A 5,474-nucleotide genomic window follows, 5' to 3' on the forward strand; every position below is an offset into this window, starting at 1 on the left:
CTAAATTTCCTCTGAAACATCGGACAGAGTCCCCACAGTCCAAAAGGGGGGCATGACATTAAATATTTGAGGACCACAGCACTAAGGTAACGTATATGGTGTGGACAGCATTATGAAACTCAAAGTAATAAAGAGTTATGTGCATGTAGGAAGAAAGGAGGAAAGTGAACTCTTGTGACACAGCACAATGAAATGTGAACTCTGCTTTTAACCCATCACCGAAGTGAAGAGTGGGCAGCTTTAAGCAGTGTGTGGGGATAGTGACATGCTCAGAGCACCTTAGCAGTAACTTGGGAGCTGGTGGACTTGAACCTGAAGCCTTCCGGACCCAAGTCTGCTTCCCACTTAGCCACCACTGCCATCTGGCAATATAACAAATTTATTCCTGAAGAATGGAGTACAAAATTGAAATATGGACTGACTACAGATTATTAGTGATCTCATTAAACCTATATGATGTGATTAACTCTGTAGTCCCTTTACAGACAAATTGTGAGAGAAACTAGGTAAGAAATGTCAAGGACCCAAGTGAAGAATAAATAAAAATAGGGAGCATTTGGAGTATTTCTTTTCTTTTACAAATAAGGCCATTATACATTGTACATTATCCTCATGATCATATTTACATTCATCTCTGTTTTGCACTGCTCTTTACATCTACCTCATGCCATAGTTCCTTTGTTTTACCTCTGTTTTGCACTGCCTGGTTCTGTTAAATTTCAGCTCACTATACTTACCTCTGTTTTTGCACTGCTCGCTTTTATTTGCACTGCTCGGTTTTTGTACAATATCTTTCTATATCTCTCCTTTTTATTACTTCTTACTTTATTACTTTTATCCATGTTGATTGTTGCCGAGAGCCCGGAAAAAATCTCGTTATGCTTGCACAACGACAATAAAGTTCTTGAATCTTGAATCTTGAAATCTTCTTCACAACATCTTCTGCTCTGTCTTTACTCTCTTCCTTTTTTTCACCTCCATCGTCATCTTGCACACTACCATCCGATGTTGTTTGGCTACACTCTTGCCTGACACAATTTTCCAGTCTCTAATCCCCCTCAGATTATCTCTTCTACATAGAATATTATCTATCTGTGTGGACCTGCCTCCATTCTTGTAAGTCACCCTGTGTTCCTCTTTCTTTTGGAAATAGGTGTTTACCACTGCCATTCCCATTCTCTTTGCGAAATCTCTTTGCAAAATCTGTCCTTCAAAGTTTCTATCCCTAATGCCAAACCTGCCCATCACTTCCTCATCACCTCTGTTCCCTTCCCCTACCTGACCATTAAAGTATTTTCCAATCACCACTCTCTCTCCCCTGGGGATGCCCTCTATCACTCAATCCTTCTACTTTTCTTCCAACTCACAGCCCACCTGTGGGGCATAACCACTAACAACATTTATCATCACTCCTTCTATTTCTACCTTCACACACATCAACCTGCCTGACTCTCGTTTCACCTCTATCACATTTCTTACATATTCTTCCTTTAGGATCACCCCTACTCCATTTCTCTTACCATCCGAACCATGATAAAATAGTTTGTAGCCTCCTCCAATTTTTCTAGCCTTGCTGCCCTTCCACCTGGTTTCCTGCACACACAAAATGTCTACTCTTCTTCTCTCCATCATATCAGCTAGTTCTCTACTTTCCCCTGTAATTGTACCTACATTTAGAGTTCCAAATTTCAGACCAACACTTCTATCCTTCCTCTTTTCCCTTTTTCTCCTAACCAATGTGGACTGTGGTAAGAGTCACAAGAGAGACAGTGAAGGAATCTCCCAGAAGCCTTTAGCAGTATCTTACAGCGATGGGTGTGGACGGGGAAAGGTGTGTTCTGGCGTTGTTTCTATGTGAATGTTACTGCTGTGACTTGGACCCTGATACGATGAGTTGAGCAAGTTGAGCAAGAGATAAAGTGTAGAAATCCACAGCTAATCCAAAAAACAAACAACTCTCTTTATTATTTAGTGTTGACCTATTGGAATAAAGATGCTAATCCGGTCCTTGACATGTTTTCTCCCACTGCCTCTCAGTTTTTTGTAAGTGACACATGAACATACAAGATTCTGTTGGGTTTTTTTGTTGATATTTTGTCTAAAAATTATTATTATTTTGAAGAACCTACAAAAACTTTAAATTACATGTTGTGTGTGTCATAATTCCTCAGTACCTAAAGCACAACTTTTCAGTAGGTCACGCATGTTTTACAGTTACACGACAGATATTTAGTCGTGGAAACAATTATGTCGTGGAAACATTATTGTTGTTCCAGATCCCCTTTACTAAAGACTGTGGGTTGGATGAAGTATGTAACAGTGACTTGGTGCTGAGAGTGACGACCATTTCTAAGGCAACCAGGTCAGCATGTCACGTCCTTTTTAACATGTAGTACATATACACTATGAAATATGTGCAGTACTCGGATACTTTTTGCTCACATCATGATCGACTTGACTTGATGGCAGTATCAGATTTCTGTTGTGCAACTGAAGCAGATGTTCAGAGGAAAAGTGCAACAAAACAAGATGATGTCTTTGCCATGAGTCCTTTAAAAAAAAGAGGAGGATAGTTGTATTTAAGGCTTTTTTTCCACTGCTGTTGTGGTTTCCTGGTGATTCCTACCAACTGTTTGACCTTTTCTTGTTTCCTCTTTGTAATGACTTTACATTTTCCTCTGTTGGGTTAGTTTTGTATATAAAAAAAAGCTTTCATTAATTAATTATTTCATTAATTATTAAAAAGCATAGCATTTTAATTCTTTCTTTAAACTCCACAAGTGATATATAGACTTATTTGTAATTACTTTGTTAACTGTAGTTTGCTTCTTACAGTTGACTGTAATGTTAGTTTTTTCCCGTTTCAGCTCGGCTCCTGTTCTGGTCAGCGCTACTGACAGGGAGCTGTCATTCCAAGTTGTTGTGTAACCTCTACTACTCCTCCATCTTCCCTCCTGTGAGTTTTTGGGGTACACTCTTTAACAACCTCTTAAAAACAATTATCAATTATATCACAAATGTAAGAATGTATGTGAGAAAAAAACATTCAGATTTTTTTGTTGAAAACTTTTCAGGCGGACAGAGTCAAACACAAACACAGACAGTCGTTTGCCTGGTCGGATGCCCAGCGTTAAAATCTAAGCAGGAGGTGAGTTCTAAAAAAACCCAAAAAAAATCACTTTAGACTTTTATTCTCAGTACTCAAAAACTACAAACATTTTTTTTAAATTTGCAGGAGAAATTCCAGATCAATTTTGAATACAGTCTTGATCAACTTCAAAACCGAGCTGAGCTGAAATTCGAAGCCAAGAGGTACATTCAAAACGAAGTCAATCAATCATATGACAAAAAAAAGGTTATGGTATTTTGTATCTGAAATGTTTATTCACCCTTTAACAGTGATGGTAAAGAAGAAAGACCAGCAGACAACCTTGTTGATATATCCATTCCTGTGAAATACGATGCACAGGAATTTAAGGATTTAAATCCTTAAAATCCTAAAAATAAAAATTGGTATTTCATTATCATTTTCCTTTGTGTTAATTATCACAGGCACTCAAATATTAATTTCTATGTGGCAAATTCAACCAATGAGATTGTAACGACAGTGCAGTCCTTGGACAACATCGGCCCAGAGTTTAACTACACAGTGAAGATAAAGGAAGTGGATCTTTTAGAACTCTAAATAGTGAACTCTGATCCAAATGATACATGATTACTTTTACGTTTTAGGTTTCCACAGGTTTCTTCATGGTCAGTCTCTTGTATCGGACCATTGCTATTCCAATGATTACCAAAGGTGTAAATCAGCTCCTCTATCTGACCAGTGTGGACACAAGGGTCGTAAGTAATAACACACAAGTACTTTTAATTTCTTATAGTGTTTTTTTTCTTCAGTTACTCTAGTGTCCTCCCAAATTCCAAAAACATTAGGTTAATTATTCACTCTGATTAGACCATAGATTCAAGTGTACAGGAATTTAATCAGATATATAAGTTGGATTTTCTTAACCTTCAGGGCGATCCCGTCAGCTGTGATTCCAGCAGCCGGTTGATCCTCTGAAGATCCGACTGAGAAGCCACAAAGTATCTTTCACTGAGGAGAACCTCAGAAAAACAGACAAACTGGTGAGTCATTTAAATCTGCAGGCCTGATGTCGCTTCACGCTTGTATCTTGTGAAAATAGAGCTGTGTATTGTTTTTGGAAAAAAAAAAAAAAACAGCGCAAAATAGTATATGTAATGGCATATGTAACCTGGATTATTTAGTTGAACGCCACACTGATATGTGTTAGATTTCAATGGTTTTCACATTTGGTTTGAGTCTGAAAGCAGGAAGCTGCTAAGACACCAAAGGCCTTCCCAAGCACACACATTTACATATCCCCAAACATTCAAAGAGAAGTTCAAAGTTCTCTTCACACCAACTCCCCAGATTACCTTACCGTCCACTTAACCCCCTGTTGTTGGCTGGAGCATTCCTTTGTAATAACACCTTGCTCAGTGACTCAAGGACTCAAGGACTCAAGGTTCTTTATTGTCATTGCAACACGTTAGACATGGTATGAACTAAATTAGTTTCCCCGGATCCAGCTCGAGTACAAGTGACAGAGGGGAATAGTTCGGCGTAGTGCAAGAGAGAAAGAGAAAGTGGCGATAAGTGAAAAGACAAGAACAACGACAGAACAAGAACAACAGCCCTGGTCAAGGCAACAAGAGCGACGAATGTGGGGACAGTAGTTGTGAGGCCATGAGCAGGCCCACATATTTCCTGTTGTGGGGTGGTTGTGGGGGGAGGGGGGTATTTGGCAGAGTCAATGTGGGGGGACAGGGGTCCACCGGAGTTCAACAGTCTCACAGCTTCAGGGAAGAAGCTGTTCCTCAGTCTGGTGGTCCTGCTTTTGATGCTCCGTAGCCGTCTTCCTGATGGGAGGCGGGCAAACAGAGCATTTACGGGATGGGTGGGGTCTTTCATGATGCAGGAGGCCCGTTTCCTGCATCTGGTGGTGTAGATATCCGTGGTGGTGGGGAGAGTGTGTCCCACGGTCCTCTGTGCAGCCTTAACCACCCTCTGCAGAGCCTTCTTCTCCGCCGCCGAGCAGCTGCCGTGCCACACGATGATGCAGGAGTACAGAATGCCCTCCACCACACATCTATAGAAAGAGGTTAGGACTGCACTCCCTAGTCCGGCACACCTCAGTCTCCTGAGGAAGTAGAGGCACTGGTGTGCTTTCCTGATCAGGCAGGAAGTGTTGGTTCTCCAGGTGAGGTCATCAGAGATGTGTACTACCAGGTACCTGGAGCTGGAGACCACTTCCACCGCTGTCCCTCCAATGTGGAGGGGAAGGGGGGTGTCTCCTCCTTCTGAAGTCGATGATCATCTCCTTGGTCTTCTTCGCATTGATGCAGAGGTTGTTTTCTCTACACCAACCCTCCAGATGTTCTACCTCCTGCCTGTAGTTGGACTCATCGTT

At 40.9% G+C, this 5,474-nt stretch overlaps 2 long non-coding RNA genes across 5 annotated transcripts in view; both read left to right on the forward strand.

The window, feature by feature from the left end:
- Nucleotides 1-1,624: 1,624 nt before the first annotated feature.
- On the forward strand, nt 1,625-3,726 carry LOC112486263 (uncharacterized). 3 transcript variants are annotated; one of them, XR_003049096.1, is made up of 5 exons: nt 1,625-2,362; nt 2,868-2,956; nt 3,075-3,148; nt 3,236-3,312; nt 3,553-3,726. It is a non-coding gene; the product is annotated as an uncharacterized LOC112486263 (long non-coding RNA). The 3 variants fall into 3 exon arrangements; XR_003049095.1 differs by having other exon boundaries at nt 1,625-2,956; XR_003049097.1 differs by lacking the exon at nt 3,553-3,726 and adding an exon at nt 3,400-3,427 and having other exon boundaries at nt 1,625-2,956.
- Nucleotides 3,727-3,731: 5 nt separating this feature from the next.
- The window catches only part of LOC103398923 (uncharacterized), a 19,075-nt gene continuing 17,332 nt past the window's right edge, over nt 3,732-5,474 (forward strand). For both annotated transcript variants that reach the window (XR_003049094.1, XR_003049093.1), the window contains exons 1-2: nt 3,732-3,843; nt 4,019-4,128. This is a non-coding gene — a long non-coding RNA (uncharacterized LOC103398923). The remainder of the gene's footprint in view (nt 3,844-4,018; nt 4,129-5,474) is intronic.

The sequence above is a fragment of the Cynoglossus semilaevis genome, unplaced genomic scaffold (genome assembly GCF_000523025.1).
Source record: "Cynoglossus semilaevis isolate Cse_v1.0 unplaced genomic scaffold, Cse_v1.0 scaffold2216, whole genome shotgun sequence".
In the NCBI taxonomy this organism is placed as follows: Eukaryota; Metazoa; Chordata; class Actinopteri; order Pleuronectiformes; family Cynoglossidae; genus Cynoglossus; species Cynoglossus semilaevis.